General features: G+C 46.5%; 1 protein-coding gene across 2 annotated transcripts in view; it reads right to left on the bottom strand.

Annotated features, from left to right (window-relative positions):
• Positions 1 to 17,401, bottom strand: part of CNTNAP2 (contactin associated protein 2) — a 1,139,689-nt gene that overhangs the window by 592,401 nt on the left and 529,887 nt on the right. The window lies entirely within an intron of this gene.

Genomic DNA, 17,401 nt, shown 5'->3' with positions numbered 1-17,401 from the left:
TTGGCCCTGCCCCTACACCTCCCGCCCTCTGTCCCTGGACTCTAGCCTCTTTGCTCTCAGATGTGCCTTTGTGCCTGGAGCCAGCAGGAGGTAACAGGAGAGGGCCCTGGGCAAAGGGTCATGGTGGAGGGCCTGCTAACGAGGGCCTCACAGCCTGCTAGGCTGGGCCTGCTAACAAGGGTATCCTGGCCTGCTGACTGCCCGCTAAGAAGCTCTGATTGCCTGCTAATAGGTTGGACAGCCCCCGCCCACCCCACTTGATCTGGCTGTGAGCTGTGGCCCAAAGCCACCTTAAGCTGCCTGGCCAGGGAAGAGGACCCTTTCAAGGCCCATTCTTAAGAACGGGCTTTGAAGCTAGTTTTATTTATAACCCCCTTTCCCTGAAGGCTCAGGGTGGTAAAAACACATATATAAACAATAACAATTTAATATAAACTTTATAATCATCAGCAGATCAGAAATAAGATTAAAATAGATCCTTCTTTAGCTGCCTCCCCTCTTTCATAGAATCATAGAATCATAGAATCATAGAATCATAGAATCATAGAATCATAGAATCATAGAATCATAGAATCATAGAGTGGGAAGGGGCCATACAGGCCATCTAGTCCAACCCCCTGCTCAACGCAGGATCAGCCCAAAGCATCCTAAAGCATCCAAGAAAAGTGTGTATCCAGCCTTTGCTTGAAGACTTCCAGTGAGGGGGAGCTCACCACCTCCTTAGGCAGCCTATTCCACTGCTGAACTACTCTGACTGTGAAAAACTTTTTCCTCATATCTAGCCTATATCGTTGTACTTGTAGTTTAAACCCATTACTGTGCATCCTTTCCTCTGCAGCCAGAGGAGAGGGGTGTCATAAATATAGAGAGGTGATAAGAGGAAACATGGTTCAACTGATGTTCTGAGCAGGCCGATGTTTTGGGCAGGGGGACCAGATGCCCAGTATTGTCTCTGGCTTCAACTGTAGGCCTAGAGGAAGAGCTCTGTCTTTCAGGCCCTGGGGACCTGCCATAGGCTCCAGAGCCCTGGTATCACTGAGGAGAACATTTCAACAGGTTGCAACCAGGGCCAAAAAGGCCCTGGCCCTGGTTGAGACTACTTTGACATTTTGTGGACCTTGAATAAATTTTACTCACTAGACCTTAGTTTCCTTTGGAGGACATAAGGAAATAAGAGGTTCTGCAGGTATTAGTGTCCCATACCATTTAGGGCTTTACCAAAACCCTGAAGCAGATTCTGTCCTCAATCTATAGCCAGTGCAGTTGGGAGATATGTGCTTTCCACTGGGTCCCAGAAAGGACCCATGCAGCCACATTCTGGACCAGTTGAAGCTTCCAAAGCACCCTCAAGGGCAGCCCTGGATCGAGTGAGTTGCATTAATCCAATCTGGAGGTGACTGTTTCATGGATCACATGCAACACTGTCTCGATATACTGTCGCTTGTTCTGCCCAAATATTTGAGTCCGTATGTTGGACCCAGACAGCTTTTCCATTGCATAAAAAGGAGGGTGGGTTTCTCTTTGGCCACCAAACTGGGCATGGTGGAGAATCATGTACGCATGTCATGTGGAATGATATAGGAATAAGGAAGGAAATTGGGATAAGACAGAATGGAATAGCTGCCTAGAGCCAACTCATTGCTTAACATTTGGGATTTTCCCCTTAGTGAATTAATAGGTGGCTGTGACTTACTGTGGGCCACCAGTTGATGAGGCAGGGAGCGGGAGAGGAAGGACATGATGTGCCTGATGCATCGACATGTGTCAGGCACATGGCCTCAGGCAGTGATCCCCAAACATTTACGTATCGGGGACCGGAGGTGTGGAGGGAGGCCTAGGGACCGGGGGGGGGAGGGAGGCACGGGCATGGGCGCGGGCACGCCTCTATATCCCCCGGCAGTGTGGTGCTCGCTGCGCCGGAAGTGATCGGCCGCCAAAGTGGCCGATCGCTCCCAGCGCAGCAAGTGCCACGCCACGGGGGGGGGGGGCAGAGGCGTGGGCGCGCCTCCCTCCCCCCCCCCGTTTCAGCCCGGTACTGAGGGCTCCACAGGTTGGTAACGGTCCACGGCCCTGGGGTTGAGGAACACCGTCCTCAGGCATGAGCAGGCGGCCAGGTGGCTATTTAGAGCCACCACATGCACAGGGCCTGCCTCTCCCGTTGGCAGGGAACCAGTCTGCAAACTGGATTCGCTGGTAGGTTTTGTGAGTATCATTAATGAGGCTGGCAGAGAACTGGTGTGGCTGTCCCGGCTGGGAAGCCAGGGGCTAGGGGGGTTGCCAGATCAGGTGGGCACCTGCTGGCCCCTCCCAACTAGAGGCTGCTTCCCAGGTAAAAGATTCCCTTGAGGCAAGGGACTCTCTCTCCCAACTGGGAGTGCAGTGGACCCAGGGCACCTCTGGGAACGAGATGAGCAGCTGGACAGCTGTGGGTCAGGCATTAACCCTCGTGCCAGGCCAACCCTGCTAAGGATGGTTGTATTAAAGGCTGTGGCCATATTTATGCCAACAAGGGGTCATGTCCTTCTTCCGACCAAAATGCTCCCTTGCAAGTCAATAAGATGAACGCAATAATACAAACTCGGCGGTCCATCCTCATGGCCAGCCTCAACCCAGTTCAGCCTGCATCTCCCATTTCATATTCTGCTTGGAGGGCATCATCCAGTAACTGGCCCAGTCATCAAATCCCTAAACACCAGAAGAGCCCAGAAAATGGCAACTAGGTAGCATTCTGCATTCTGCGAGTCATTCAGGTAACCTTCTTTAGATCTAATTTAAACTTGATGGCTGCCACACAGACTCCCCAAAAGGCCCTATTGGTGGAGCTGACTCACATTTAAAGTCCCCTTGAATGGCTTTTTTGTTCTAAGAGAACAATTGAGACAATTAAACAGGACTCACAGTAATAGAATTAAGCAATCTAAGTGGAGAGCATATATTAATATAGCATATATATTAATAAACACAGAGTCCCAAAGATAAATCACAATAACAGCCCTCACAGAAACCCCGTGTGTATTTTCTATGTGGCTGCAGCATGCTTTAAAATATTCTTACGCCAAGACTAATTTGAAGACGAGAAGACATTTTGTCTAATTGACCTGGATAAAGTTATATGAAACAGAAAAATCTACCCATGATTTCTGTTGGGTCCTTTGTTTAGCCTATAGCCGGACTCTTATGTTTGTAACAGCTAAAATGGGCATCATGACTCCGTGGAAACTTTCTACTGGGCAGAGATATGATAACCAACATGGAGAGAATCTGGTGCAGGTTTTTCCTGCAGTGAGTGGACCTACTTGGAAGTCAATGGACTTGGGGTTTTGGACTGCTGCTACTGCAATTTATCTTTGTGACTCAATGTGCTTATTCATATATGCTATGATGTGAGTCTCCACTTTTTGCTAGCTCTTCACAGTATTTTGCCTTTTGGGAGTTGTTGTTGTTGTTGTTGTTTTTTTGTCCTTGCAATTGCTGAGCTGTCAATTCACTTCATTTGATTAATACAAAATTGAAAGTGTGTGAACAGAATGTCAAAAGAAGAAGGAGAAGAAGAAAAGTCTCGATAGCACGAGAATTCAAAGGTGGGCATGTTTTGGCAGAATGCAAGGTGGCCCAAATGCTCTGTTTGTTAAGTTGGCCTGGGTCCAACATTCAAACAAAAACCATGGCAGAAAGACAGGAGTATTATTAGCTAGCTGATGCCTCAAAATGGGTATGCATGTCTGGAAGCAGGGCATCTCAAATGACAAAATGTTGCTGTGTTAGCTTCCCAGGAGTCTCTGCCTGCTGAATATTATAGGTAAAATACTACAATAGATGGGTACATATTCTAGCCAATAAGAGATTTCTTATAATTAGGCAGACATTTAGTGAATTTACTCATCCTGAACCTCAGTTTTCTACATCATAGTAGAGTAAATGATTATAATTATTGCTGCGTACATGATGGATTTTTTTTAGCTTGCTGTTAAAGACGCCTCCAAATGATTTTCAAAGCTAGCAGATATTTTAGTATGCCATAATTTATCTATAGATAGGCTGTCATTATATTAAATATCCCAAGGGTTTTTAAAAAATCGCCTTTCAAAGCCTCCATAATGTTTTCAGAGTACATTTAAAATGCTGAAATGCAAAAATCAAAACAAGACCATAATGCAGACCTGGACTCTCATCTCCCAAATCTGGCTGGGCATAAGGGATGGGGCTATTTGACAAGTTAGATCAGCAGTACCCAACCAGAGTTCCAGGGAACCGTTAGGTGAGAGCTCCCCAGGGCTTATGTGGCCTTTCCCAGAGATTCAGATGGCTGCTGATATCACTAGATGTCACTGGAGCCCCCTTCCCCTGTGGCTCTACAGGCCCAGTCTCTTTCTTTACAGTGGAAACCGGAACTGGCTGGCCAGCCGGCCGGCCCCTATATCTTACTCCCATGCTGACTTCTCTGAATGGAGAATGTTGCCACTTCTGAGGTTCCTAGAGTCTGTGAATTTTTTTTTTTTACACGGGTTCCTCCATGACCAAAAGGTTTTAAAAGGCTGGGTTAGATCTTGAATCCAAGACTTCCTGGCTCACCAGTCACACTCTTCACTGCACACCCCATGCAATTTTGTGGGGTTTGAATATTTCTGGCACAGAAGGACTGGACCGAAGGTTTCAAAGGACTCTGGACTGGGGCTGCTAAGCCCTTGGTCAAGGTAAGGGGTCTCCAGCTCCCCGCTCACATTGCCCACTGCCACAGCAGCAGGACAGAAAAATATGACAGCAGGGTAGTCACTTATCAGAAGAGACACAGGGTAGCTCTAGGAATTGCTAAAAACTCTATCCTTATACTATAGAGTAGCGATCCCCAACCTGTGGGCTGTGGACCACATGTGGTCCTTCGACTAATTGGAGGTGGGCCCCGAAGAATGCCTCCCCCCCCCCCGGCCCTTTACAACACACTTCATTGTTGTGGCATGTCTGTATCTGATTTTGAAGGGATGTTTAAACATTACCATAGCGATCAGAGAGCGTTAGGGCAGTGGTTGAGAGTAGAGGAGTAAACTACCCCCCCAACGGGCCTCAGTAAAAGGCGTTGAGTGGTCCCCGGTGAGTGGTCCCCAGCGTTGAGTGGTCCCCAGTGATAAAAAGGTTGGGGACCACTGCTATAGAGTAGTGGTCCTCAACCCCCAGTCTGGCAGTGGTCCTCAACCCCCAGTCGGCACCGGGCCACAGCTCCTCCTCATCCTCCTCCCCAGCTGCTGCCTCAGGGGCTGCCCTGCCACTCTGTCACCGGCTCACCGTTGCTGGTCTCCAATGGCTGCCATGGCTGGGGCTCCCTCCTGGCATGGCACTGCACAGCTGCTGCTGTCAGCGCCCCACAGAGGGTGGTAGGAAGTCGGGGCGCTGGCGGGAAAGCAAGTGCAGCAGGGGCTCAGGTGGCAGCATTGATGTCCCTCGGCAAAAGACTACCCCCCCCAGGCCTCAGTAAAATTGTCAAGTATTGACTGGTCCCCGGTGATAAAAAGGTTGTATAGAGCTTCTAGAAATTCCTAGGGCTACCTATGTCATTTTTTTGTTTTTTGTTTTTGTTTTTTTACTAGAAGTGGTGTTACACACATACCATCCTTGCCCATAACCCATTTGCCAGTTGCCGGGCCTTGCCCAGCAACCCAACCCAGGGCAGGTGTGGCTAAGCTGGCCTTATATTGTTGAACTGATGGTGACATGCTAGTTCTCAGGTCAGTGTTGCAAGCAACAGGCATTAGCTCAACTGTTGATTCCTCCCGCAAAGGAATCACAAATGCAAGAGAAGGCAATTGGTAATCTGACATCAGTTACTGCTGCTGCTGAGAGGTCTCAACAAAGGGGTTGCCAAGATGTTTGGTCTTCCCTGCATGCTTCTGCCTACCCACTGGGCAGCAAGCCGGATCCTGTCAAATCTCAGAAGCTAAGCAGGGTTGGCTGTGAAAGGTGACCCCAAAGAATACCAGGATCATGATGCAGGGTCAGGCAATGGCAATCTGCTTCCAAATATCTCTTGCCTGGCTGCCAGACAATCTTAGCATCCTAGCTACATTCCACATAGGTTATATGATGATGGATGGATGGATGGATGGATGGATGGATGGATGGATGGATGGATGGATGGATGGATGGATGGATGGATGGATGGATGGATGGATGGATGGATGGATGGATGGATGGATAGATAGATAGATAGATAGATAGATAGATAGATAGATAGATAGATAGATAGATAGATAGATAGATAGATAGATAGATAGATAGATAGATAGATAGATAGATAGATAGATAGATAGATAGAAACACAGACGTGCGGATGGACGGATGGACGGACGGACGGACAGACAGACAGACAGACAGACAGACAGACAGACAGACAGATAGATAATAAGCAAGCAAGCAAGCTCCCCACCAGGACTTTCTTGTTAAGTTAAATCACCAGTTTGCCCCAAGGATAATGAGTAATTTTCCCATTCCCTTCGGCCAAGTCAGTCTTCCTGGAGTTTCATACAAGCTCATAAATTAAACTCATCTGACTGCAAAATATATCCATCTACAGTATTTGGGAGAGGTAATATCATCCAAGGATGCGGTGAAGTTTACTGCACATGGCCTGTTTTGCAGCGAAAAACCTTGCAATCATAAATCCCGTGTAAGACACAGCCCTCGCCTTGAAAGGGTAGCCAACACTATCAATCCCCATCTTATAAATTATACAGTCAAGGGTAGGAATTAGTTCATAAATAAATGCAGAGCTGGAATTAGCCACTTGCAACAGCCCAAAAAGCTACCGAATCAAAACTGGGCACCAGGGCCTTTTTTTAAAGCTGTCTCGCAAAGTGTTCACCATGCCCACATTTAAAAACCTTGAAGAAGACAATGGGTCAAATGGAAAAAAGGTCACCATCTTGGAGATGTACAAAGCCTCTTTTGTAAATCCGTCTCTCATCTTCTGAAACACACAGGCCCATTCCGCACAAGTTAAATGTAGCAGGAATGTGGCAAAATTGTAAACGTTACTAATTTGCAGTTATGCACAATGTCGCACACAATCTGCCACACTCCTGAAACAGACCCGCTAAAAGTGCTTCATTGTAGCACTTCCAGGGAAATCCCCAAAAGTGGATTCACCCTCTGGAAAGCGCTACACTCTTGCAAACAATCTGCAACAGTTTCGAAAAAGCTCTGTGCATTAACCATTGTTGCGGATTCAGCAAAGTCCCTCCCCCTGGCTCTCTCCTCTGAACTTCCAGCGAAACGATCGCCATTTTGTTTTTCTCGGAGTGAGCAGAGAGCAACGAGCCAGCGAGCCTTCATTCACCCAGCGAGGCTTCTCTGGCTGCAGTCCCTCCACAGAGCTGCTTTAAAGCTCCCCTCAAGTCACCAAGCACAACACAGCCCTGTTTGCAAGTTCCCTTTATTTTCAGCCAAAAATCGCGCCCGTGCATGGGGGGGGGGGATTTTTTTTCACTTGGGGGAGCGTGGCAATGATGAATCGGCAGCTCACACGCCAGCTGCCAGCTAGATGGGTCTCTACATTAGGAGGAAGCAAGGAATCAAGGAATCAAGGCATATTCGTTGCAACGTGTGTTTTTCTTTTTTTAAAAAACCTGTTGTTAAAGGGAAAGGGGCTTTTTCGGAGCATGGTAACAACCGCCCATTGGCTGCTCATTTGATTGACGGCCAGGGGCGGGACAAAGCACAGAAAAAATCGCGATTTTTGGCGAGACCGGAAACCTGTAGGAAACGATTGAAACGCTACTGGATTCCACAACAAAGGCAGGTAAGCCTTATGCCGAATTCCACTATTTTAAATTCCGTTATTTCTTTCTGTAATCAATTTGCCACATTGATCCTTGTGTGGAATGGGCCACAATATCCAGGAGATAGAGCCGATTCCCTTTTAAAAGCTACTGATGTCCACAACATAACAGAGAATGCCCAGATGTCTTGCTGACTGGGGAAACCAATATGGAATCTATTCCTAACAGACACTACAAGAAAATGTAACCTTTTAGTGTTTTATGCATTTCTAGTGGAAAGAGCTTAGCACTCTTCCCATCACATATAGAAAGACACTGGCATGTAACCTTCCCCGCCTCATGCAACCCCTTAGCAATAGACTGTGAGTTGGAACTGGCCAGCTTTTTCATTCAATTTCACCCAGTTCCACTCCATACTACAACATTCCTCAGGACCTGTGCATAAACTGGTCCCATAATTCTCAGGACTGCCTTTTATTGTGGCTGGAGATCATCACCACAGATGGTCAAAGGGAAACTCTCATTCCTGTTTCATCAGCAGAAAGCTGACTGGGTCCAACCCCATCCACATGAATACTGCAATGACACAGCAGGGATTTCACATTCTCATTTCCCATACAAGTAGGATACCAGGTAAATCTAAACAACCCACAGAACTGGCTCTGCCCATGTAATTATAAAAGTCACATCAATTCCTTGGCACTGCAAGAAGGGAAACAGCTCAAATTTTTACAAGCAGATCTGTTTCTCACTGGCAAAAATATTCCTGATTTGATACCAAGATTTTATCCAAAATGAAGTCCCAAATGAACATGCGAGTTCTTCCTTAAAATAAAGCATCTGATGTATTTCAAAAGAAGGCTGAAGTTTCTACAATATTGGCATTAGCTAAGACATTCCACAGGCACCTGAGGGCCAGCTTGGTGTAGTGGTCAGGAGTGCAGACTTCTAATCTGGTGGGCCGGGTTTGATTCTGCACTCCCCCTCATGAAACCAGTTGGGTGACCTTGGGCTCACCACAGCACTGATAAAGCCGTTCTGACCGAGCAGTAATCTCAGGGCTCTCTCAGCCTCACCTCCCTCACAGGGTGTCTGTTGTGGGGAGAGGAAAGGGAAGGTGATTGTAAGCTGCTTTGACGCTCCTTTGGGTGAAGTAAAACAGCATATAAGAACCAACTCTTCTTCTTCTTTTTCTTCTTCTTCTTCTTCTTGAATGTCTGTGGTATTTGGAGGCTAGAGAGAAATGAATCAAATCACTTTGGCCAGACTGTAACAAGACATCTTCTCTAATACAACATCATTGGCCCTCTATGGCTTGAATTCTTCCTTTCTTCCTCTTATCCATAACTAGGGGCCTTTTTGGACAGGGATCTTTGTTGCAAATTGTTTGCAAAATGAAAAATCGCCATTTAAAATAGTGGAATTCGTCGTTATGCATACCTGCCTTTGTAGTGGAATCAGTTGCGTTTTTTAGCATTTCCCACAGGCTTCCGGTCTCGGCAGAAATCGCTAGAAAGGAAGCGCTATTGCCAAGCTCGTCCCGCCCCTGGCCATCAAGCAGCCAATGGGCAGCCGTTAGCATGCTCCCAAACAGCCCCTTTCCCTTTAAGGAAGGTTTAAAAAAAAAAAAAAAAAAACAGACCCATTGTAACGAATCTGGGTAGATTCGTTGCAACGGAGAGACCCATCCAGCTGCCTGGGGTGTTTGAGCTGTCGTTTGATCGTATGATCGTTAACACGCTGCCTCAGAGTGAAAAAAAAAAATCCCCCCCCCTCTCACGGGCCCGATTTTCGGCTGAATGGAATGTGTGAAATGTGTGTGCTTAGTGACTGAAGGGGAGGGACTGAAGCCGGGAAGCCTCTGTTTGAGCTGTCATTTGATCGTGGCCACGCTGCCTCCGAGTGGGAAAAAAAAATCCCCCCTCCCCCCCCCCTCACGGGCGCGATTTTCAGCCGAAACAGTGTGAAAAATAAAGGGAAAATACATCAGCAAACGGGCTTCTGCGGGCTTCTTGTGCTTAGTGACTGTAAACAGCTCTGAGGAGGGACTGCAGCCTGGGAAGCCTCACTGGCTAAACGGAGGCTCGCCGGTGCGTTGATCTCCACTCGCTCGGGGAAAAAAAAATGGCGATCGCTTCGCCGGAAGTTTGGAGGACAGGCTCAGGAGGAGGGACTTTGAAGAAACCGCAACAATGGGAACCCACAGGTCTTTTTCGTTACTGTTGCAGATTGGTTGCAGGAGTGTATCGCTTTCCGGAGGGTGAATCCACTTTTTGGGATTCCCCTAAAAGCGCTACAACGAAGCGCTTTTTGCTGATTGGTTTCAGGAGTGTTGCAGATTGTCTACGACGTCGTGCGTTAAGGCAAATTAGTAGCGTTTTCAATTAGCAACCTGTCAGGAATCAGGCTGAGCCCAGCCGGTGGAGTCCCAAGTGAAAGCGCATCAAGAATCCAACAGTCGGTTGCAAATTCCAAAGTAGAGCTTTATTAGGCAAAGTCCACGTTTAGCTAAGCATGCCAAGATCTTCCTAAGCAAAGATCTTGATAATAACAAAGTACAAGTGAAACGGGTGGGGTAGATATAGGGTGCACCAAATAAAGGAGGGGTGCTCAGGGGATTTGGCGGGAGAGTGGTTACAGACGACAAAAGGGGCCCTGTTCCCAGGCTACCAGATGGCCAGGTGCCTTATCGGGGAGATGGCACATTGTTGAGATTTGGCTGTCTCCGCAAGGACACTTACAGTGAGATTGATACAGTTGTTGGGCCTCCTCGCCCGCTGGGAAAAGGAAGGGAGGAAACATCTCAGAGGACAGGTTTATTGCTTTATGGCCTTGGGTTAGAAGAGGCCTGAGAAAGTGAGAATATGCAAGAGCAGTCGGGAACAGGATGGCATGAACCAGGGGGGTCATGACACTCGCCTCCCCTCAAGGCCCCTCCTCACCCCTCGCCCTCAGGCTCCAGCAGCTACGGGGGAAGGGCCCGGCTTATCGGGGAAGCGGGAGTGGAATTTGCGGAGGAGAATCGGGGCGGCGACGTCCTCCGCGTCCACCCATTCATTGTCAGAGTCAGGGAAGCCTTTCCAGGAGACCAAATATTGTAATTGCTTGCGGAAAAAGCGAGAATCGACAATGTCGGATAATTCATAGTGCGTTTCTTCCCCCACCATGACGGGGGGAGGTGGACGGGACTGGGGGTGCCACTTATCGGGTGGAGGAGCCTTTTTGACCAGGCTGACATGAAAAACCGGGTGAACCTTGCGGTAGGTTTTAGGGAGTTCCACCCGCACGGTGACCTCGTTCAGCACTTGGGTCACCTTAAAGGGGCCCACAAACTGGTAGCTCAGCTTCTTACATGGTCGCCTGTTCTTGAGGTGTTTTGTGGAGATGTACACCTCATCCCCCACCGCATATGCGGGGGGGCACTGGCGTTTGCGATCAGCCCACCTCTTGAAATCAGCCCTGGCCTTTTTCAGGGACTCCGTGACCTCCCCCCAGGCCTCTCGCACCCGGGTTGCCCACTCGTCCACCCCAGGCGGGGAGGCGGTGGGATCTCCCGGTGGTTTCACGAGAGTGGGAAAGGGGGGCGAGGCGTAGCCATGAACCACTTCAAAGGGGGCTTTCCCAGTGCTTGAGTGCGGGGCGTTGTTGTAGGCATACTCCGCGAGGGGCAGGAGGGAAACCCAATCGTCCTGATGGTAGTTCAGGAAACAGCGGAGATACTGTTCGAGCACCTGGTTAACCCTCTCGGTCTGACCATTTGTGGCGGGGTGATACGCGGAGCTCAGCCCCCTAGATACTCCCGCCAGGTCCATGAGGGCCCCCCAGAATTTGGCGACGAACTGTGTCAGGAATCAGGCTGAGCCCAGCCGGTGGAGTCCCAAGTGAAAGCGCATCAAGAATCCAACAGTCGGTTGCAAATTCCAAAGTAGAGCTTTATTAGGCAAAGTCCACGTTTAGCTAAGCATGCCAAGATCTTCCTAAGCAAAGATCTTGATAATAACAAAGTACAAGTGAAACGGGTGGGGTAGATATAGGGTGCACCAAATAAAGGAGGGGTGCTCAGGGGATTTGGCGGGAGAGTGGTTACAGACGACAAAAGGGGCCCTGTTCCCAGGCTACCAGATGGCCAGGTGCCTTATCGGGGAGATGGCACATTGTTGAGATTTGGCTGTCTCCGCAAGGACACTTACAGTGAGATTGATACAGTTGTTGGGCCTCCTCGCCCGCTGGGAAAAGGAAGGGAGGAAACATCTCAGAGGACAGGTTTATTGCTTTATGGCCTTGGGTTAGAAGAGGCCTGAGAAAGTGAGAATATGCAAGAGCAGTCGGGAACAGGATGGCATGAACCAGGGGGGTCATGACACAACCATTGTGCTATTTTGAAGCCGTGCAAAAAGCCCCTAGGATTACTACTCAAGACTTGTGGGTGGAAGGAAGGAAGGAAGGAAGGAAGGAAGGAAGGAAGGAAGGAAGGAAGGAAGGAAGGAAGGATATGATGATGATTATGAAGGTGATAGACAGACAGAAAAATAGATTCTTGATTGATTGGTCAATTGATCCCAGTGTTGTCACCATGTTCTACCTAAAGTGAAATTGGAAATTGATTTGGGACTTTCTCCCCAACTTCAACATGGGAGACATTTTGAGAGAAGTCATAACACCTTTGTTAAGATTAGTGAAATTACACAAAGGGACTGGATGCACACACACTTAGAATTAAATTTACGGGTGCCTTGAACTGAAACAGTTATTGTTGAAGTATGCCTAATTTTTTGGTAATGTTACTAATAGAGAGCATTCCCCGGTTTCCCCTCCCTAAGCACAACCATACCAACATATTTGTAGAGGTCATAATGTTGATCATGTCATAAAATACACTCTCCAGGCTGAACTCCCCTGCATGCATGCTCTCTCAGTCTGCTTCCTCATTATGGCACCTCCCCCTTCCCCCCACAGCTGGTGCATTACCATTCCCTTTGAGTCCTGCGGCACTCCTATTTTAGCATCCAGGGACGGATCTAAAGTCAATTGAAGTCAATCGGAATGCATCCACAGGCTTCTGCACTCTTTGAATTAAGCCCTAAAGGGAAAGCAAATGCATTCGGCACAGTGGTCCTTGTAGCATTTAGTTGAAAAGGCAACGGTAAGCATTCTCACCATTCAGAGAGCCTGTTTCAGGTACGTACAGTAGCTGCAAGCTATTGAACAGGTAATCTTTCCCACCTATAAATTGTTAAAAATCAATTGCATCACCACCCGGGGCGGGGGGGGGAGTCAGAAAAAGAACTCTCTCTGAACACGATACAGGTGAAATGTTGAGAACATTACAAAAATACAGGATGTCACATGACAATACATTTAACGCCATGTTCTAGCGTGTTTCCTGGGGTCTAGTTTACATCAACTGGCAGTCCTCACATGCAAACCACTGCAGAAACACCATTCAAGATGCCTTTCCACATCAGTTGCATCAGACATATTGATGTTGCCCTGGAAATTTGTGGAGCTTTCTCCTAGATGAAAAGGTGCTGGTCCCACAACATCACCTGTTACTTCCCCCCTTCCTTTCCCCTCCAAGACAGTACTTGGACTCCTTGCTGAATGCCAGGTGTGATGTACAGATATATTTTAAGTAATCTCTCACTAGCTAGTTTCTGTCCCCACCCCAGGTCTGTCTGGGAGGGGCCTCACGTAGGTCTGGTCTTGTGTGTGTTGATGGCATGGAGTGGAAAGTCCGCATTCGGGGTGGAATGGTGACGGATAAAATCACCAATTATGCATGCTGCAGGCAGCAACCGGGCGCAGAGTCAATGTATGCCGCCGAAAAAGCCACGTTAGCGAGATGTGGAAGAAAGTGGAGCTTCTCGGGACCAGGGCGCAACCAGAATTAGCCACGTGCATAATCGGATACTCTGGGTTTTGCCGCCATTGCGTTCTGACCCGTGCATAAGTGGTTTGCTTTGCTGCTTCCTCCTCCACATTCTCCATGCCGCCGTTTCAGCAGCCGTGCATAATAGGTCTTAGTATTCTCTGTCTATAAGTATTTTCTCCCAGTTGGAAGGAACAAGCAAACCTGTTATTCAAGCCACCAGTGGCTCCTGTCTTCCGGCTCTTGAGCAGAACTGACAGGAGATCTGATAGGTATGCTTACCCCATGTACCACTAGGAATATGTGTAGGGATAAATATACATAGTAGCTGAATATTAAGAATGAGTGGATGAGCTTATTTCCTTTCCCCAGCTTTTCTTCTCCTCTCCATTTCTTTTCATTCCTGATTATAATCTTTGGGTATACACGAGAGTGCAAAGGGAAGCATGTAAGGGTGGAACAGGTCCTGCACAGGAACTTTCTGAGATAAATGCATGTTTTTTGTATGCATGCTGGGCATTTACATTTGCCGTTTGGTATGCCCTGAAGCAGCAAATAAAATAATTTTGTTCTCAAAACAAATTCAAGAACATAATTTACTTTCCACAAGTGAACTCATGCTAACATCTTCATTTTTTAAAAAGAAAACAAAAAATTCCAGCTCAATAGATAATGAATAAACATGCAGCCAATGAGCAAAATAGATGTTAGGCTTTATTAAACTGAACTTGCCAAGTCTGTTTGTAACATAATGGAATGAAAACATAAAGGAAGAACGAACTGTGTAGTCTTATAAAATTCTAATTCTCAGCGTCTTTGCAGTGAAGATACGATTCAGAGAATTGAGACAGGAAGATCTATTAAAATGTTAATATGGCCAATGACTGAATGATAATCACAACTATCTGCTATGTTCACAGTAAGTACTCTGTAAGTTTTTCCCCCCCATGGTGGAGTAAGTTTCCTTGGTGAGGTAAGGGGACACACATGGGCAGTGATTGGTGGACTATACAGGCTTCAGGAAGAGAATAAACAAAACTTGACAGATTATGTATTTAGTGACAGAGTGTCCAAGGAGAATTTTGCATTTCACAAACAATACAGCAAAAAAATAATGATCATCATGAGCGTCAAAATCACCATGATCATAATTATGATGATGATCATAAGATCAAACAACATAATATTTCTCTTAGAATCATAGAATCATAGAATCATAGAGTTGGGACCTCGTGGGTCATCTAGTCCAACCCCCTGTTCTATGCAGGACACTCAAATCCCATTCACTCATCTACTGCAACCAGCCATCCCTTTTTCTTCACAGAATCAGCCTCTCCATCAGATGGCTATCCAGCCTCTGTTTAAAAATTTCCAAAGATGGAGAACCCATCACTTCCTGAGGAAGCCTGTTCCACTGAGAAACCGCTCTAACTGTCAGTTAACGGATGTTTAGATGGAATTTCTTTTGAATTAATTTAATCCCATTCATTCTGGTCTGTCCCTCTGGGGCAAGAGAGAACAATTCTGCTCCATCCTCCATATAGAACCCTTTTAAATACTTGAAGATGGTTATCAAATCCCCTCTCAGTCGTCTCCTCTCCAGGCTAAACAGACCAAGCTCCCCCAACCTTTCTTCATATGTCTTGGTCTCCAAACCCATCACCGTCTTTGTTGGTGGACACATTCCAGTTTGTCAACATCCCTCTTCAACTGGGGCGCCCAAAACTGAACACAGTACTCCAAGTGAGGCCGAGCCAGAGCAAAGCGGTACCATCACCTCCCGTGATCTGGACATTATACTCTGTTTGATACAGCCCCTAATCCCATTTGCCTTTTAGCCACTGAGTCACACTGCTGACATGTTCAATGTATGGTCTACTAAGACTCCTAGATAATTTTCGCACATGCTACTGCCATCTTCATCATCATGTTGATGATCATGACAATCATGATCATGATCTTCAATATCATCATAATCTTAATCATGATTATCATTATGATTTTCATGAAGAGCATGCTGACATTGAGAATATTCATCACGATGGTCATCATCATCTGATCGTGATCATCAACATTATGATGATATTGATGACCCTGATGATGATCATGAGATTATGAGGACAATAATAATTATGATGATCATCATCCTAATATTGATCATCATCATGGTCATCAACATCATCTGATTATCAGAATCATCATCATCAGATGATTGTCAAATGTGTTGTCTGTCCAAACCACATTAGTGAACTTTGAGAATTCATGTTTGCCACTTAACCAGTGGCTGTTTGGCAATCTTATTATAGCTTGGGAACTCAACATCTCCAAGATAAATTAGTATAATTCCCCTACAGCTTTATTTTTGTTCTCTGTAAGAGGGAGTTTTTTTTCCTCTTAAAAAGTACTTGACACATTCCTTCACTCTGAAATTCATGGATTCTCCCACTGAAAACTTTTGCTGTGTTTTTTTGAAAACCCTGTTGCTTTCTTCAATAGTCTCAAGAGGCCTCAAAACTTCTTTCATATTGTGCCAAAGTAGGAATCGCCAAAATCATCTCAATGGTCCAGTTTGGAAGAAATTTGATTGCAACTTCAAAAATTCTGCCACCTACATATTATAATTAACCCTTCCCCAAAACCTTTGTATTTTGGAAATATTTCTCTAAAAAATACAGAACATTTTCTGAGGTATGATATGAAAGTTAAACATTATTGTTTGATTTTTTTAAAATCAAAAGGAACTGAAGTTCTCCAGTGGGCCTCTCATGGAAAATCTAGAAAGATCATCTTTTCTGTTTTCACATCTTTTATGTGCAAGTCTTCTTTGAAATTACTTTTTAAAAACACTTTTGTGAAGAAAAGTGTCAGAAACCCACAGAGGCTGCCTAATAATTCCCCTCCCCATTAATGTGCTGTACAGAAGTATCACACCCTACTAATTAGATAAGAAAATATTGAAAGAAGATGTTTCAAAGGTCAGAATCAAGGAGGGGGAAAAAACCCTGCCTCAAAAAAGCAGGATGAAAGCATTACAGAAACCAGGAAAAGAGAAGGCCAAAACCCGCATGTTTGATTCTCACACAAGAGCTAACAACAGGCCAAGTTAGTAATACGCTTTAGAATGAGAAGGCATGAAGTGGTAGAATCCTGAGATGGCAAGATGTGGATGTGAATAACAGTGCTATCACATGTAAATAACTCTTGTCATTTTTTAAAGTTAGTTGATCAGAGAGACAAGTAGTTAACACTGTCAACTTTGCTTCACCAACATCAACATGGAGTCTGGAGTTCTCAGGAAATAATAACTGCTCTAGGGAGGGAGAGGCTATGAAAGTCTCCAAAAAAGGCCAGGTAGGTGGAGGGTCTGGAGTGTGCTTACAATCCTAGCTGGGGTTACATTGGCTCTGGGTGAAATTAGGACAATGAATCTTAGTAATTCTTGGGCCCTTGATGAGGCTCCAGAATCACTGCCATTCCCCACACTAGGGTTCCTTCACACCAGCTGTATCTGCCAGTGTCACCCCCAACAGATCTAAGTAAGTGGCAGACTTTGCCATGTGCAAAGTCATGTGCAAGGTGTGCAGGAGCCACCAGCTGGCTGCCTAATTCCCAAATGGGGACAAGCAGTGGCCACAGTGAGGCAGGCCATCCAAGCGCCAGATGAGGAGGGCATGAGTGGCCACCACCAAGCCAGCTGCCTGGCCCTCATCCGAAACAAGAATAGTGACAGCCAAGGCCCAAGCATTAGAAACGATAGTCATTG

Source organism: Paroedura picta, chromosome 11 (assembly GCF_049243985.1).
Source record: "Paroedura picta isolate Pp20150507F chromosome 11, Ppicta_v3.0, whole genome shotgun sequence".
Classification (NCBI taxonomy): Eukaryota; Metazoa; Chordata; class Lepidosauria; order Squamata; family Gekkonidae; genus Paroedura; species Paroedura picta.
This window is presented reverse-complemented; position numbering and strand designations above follow the sequence as displayed.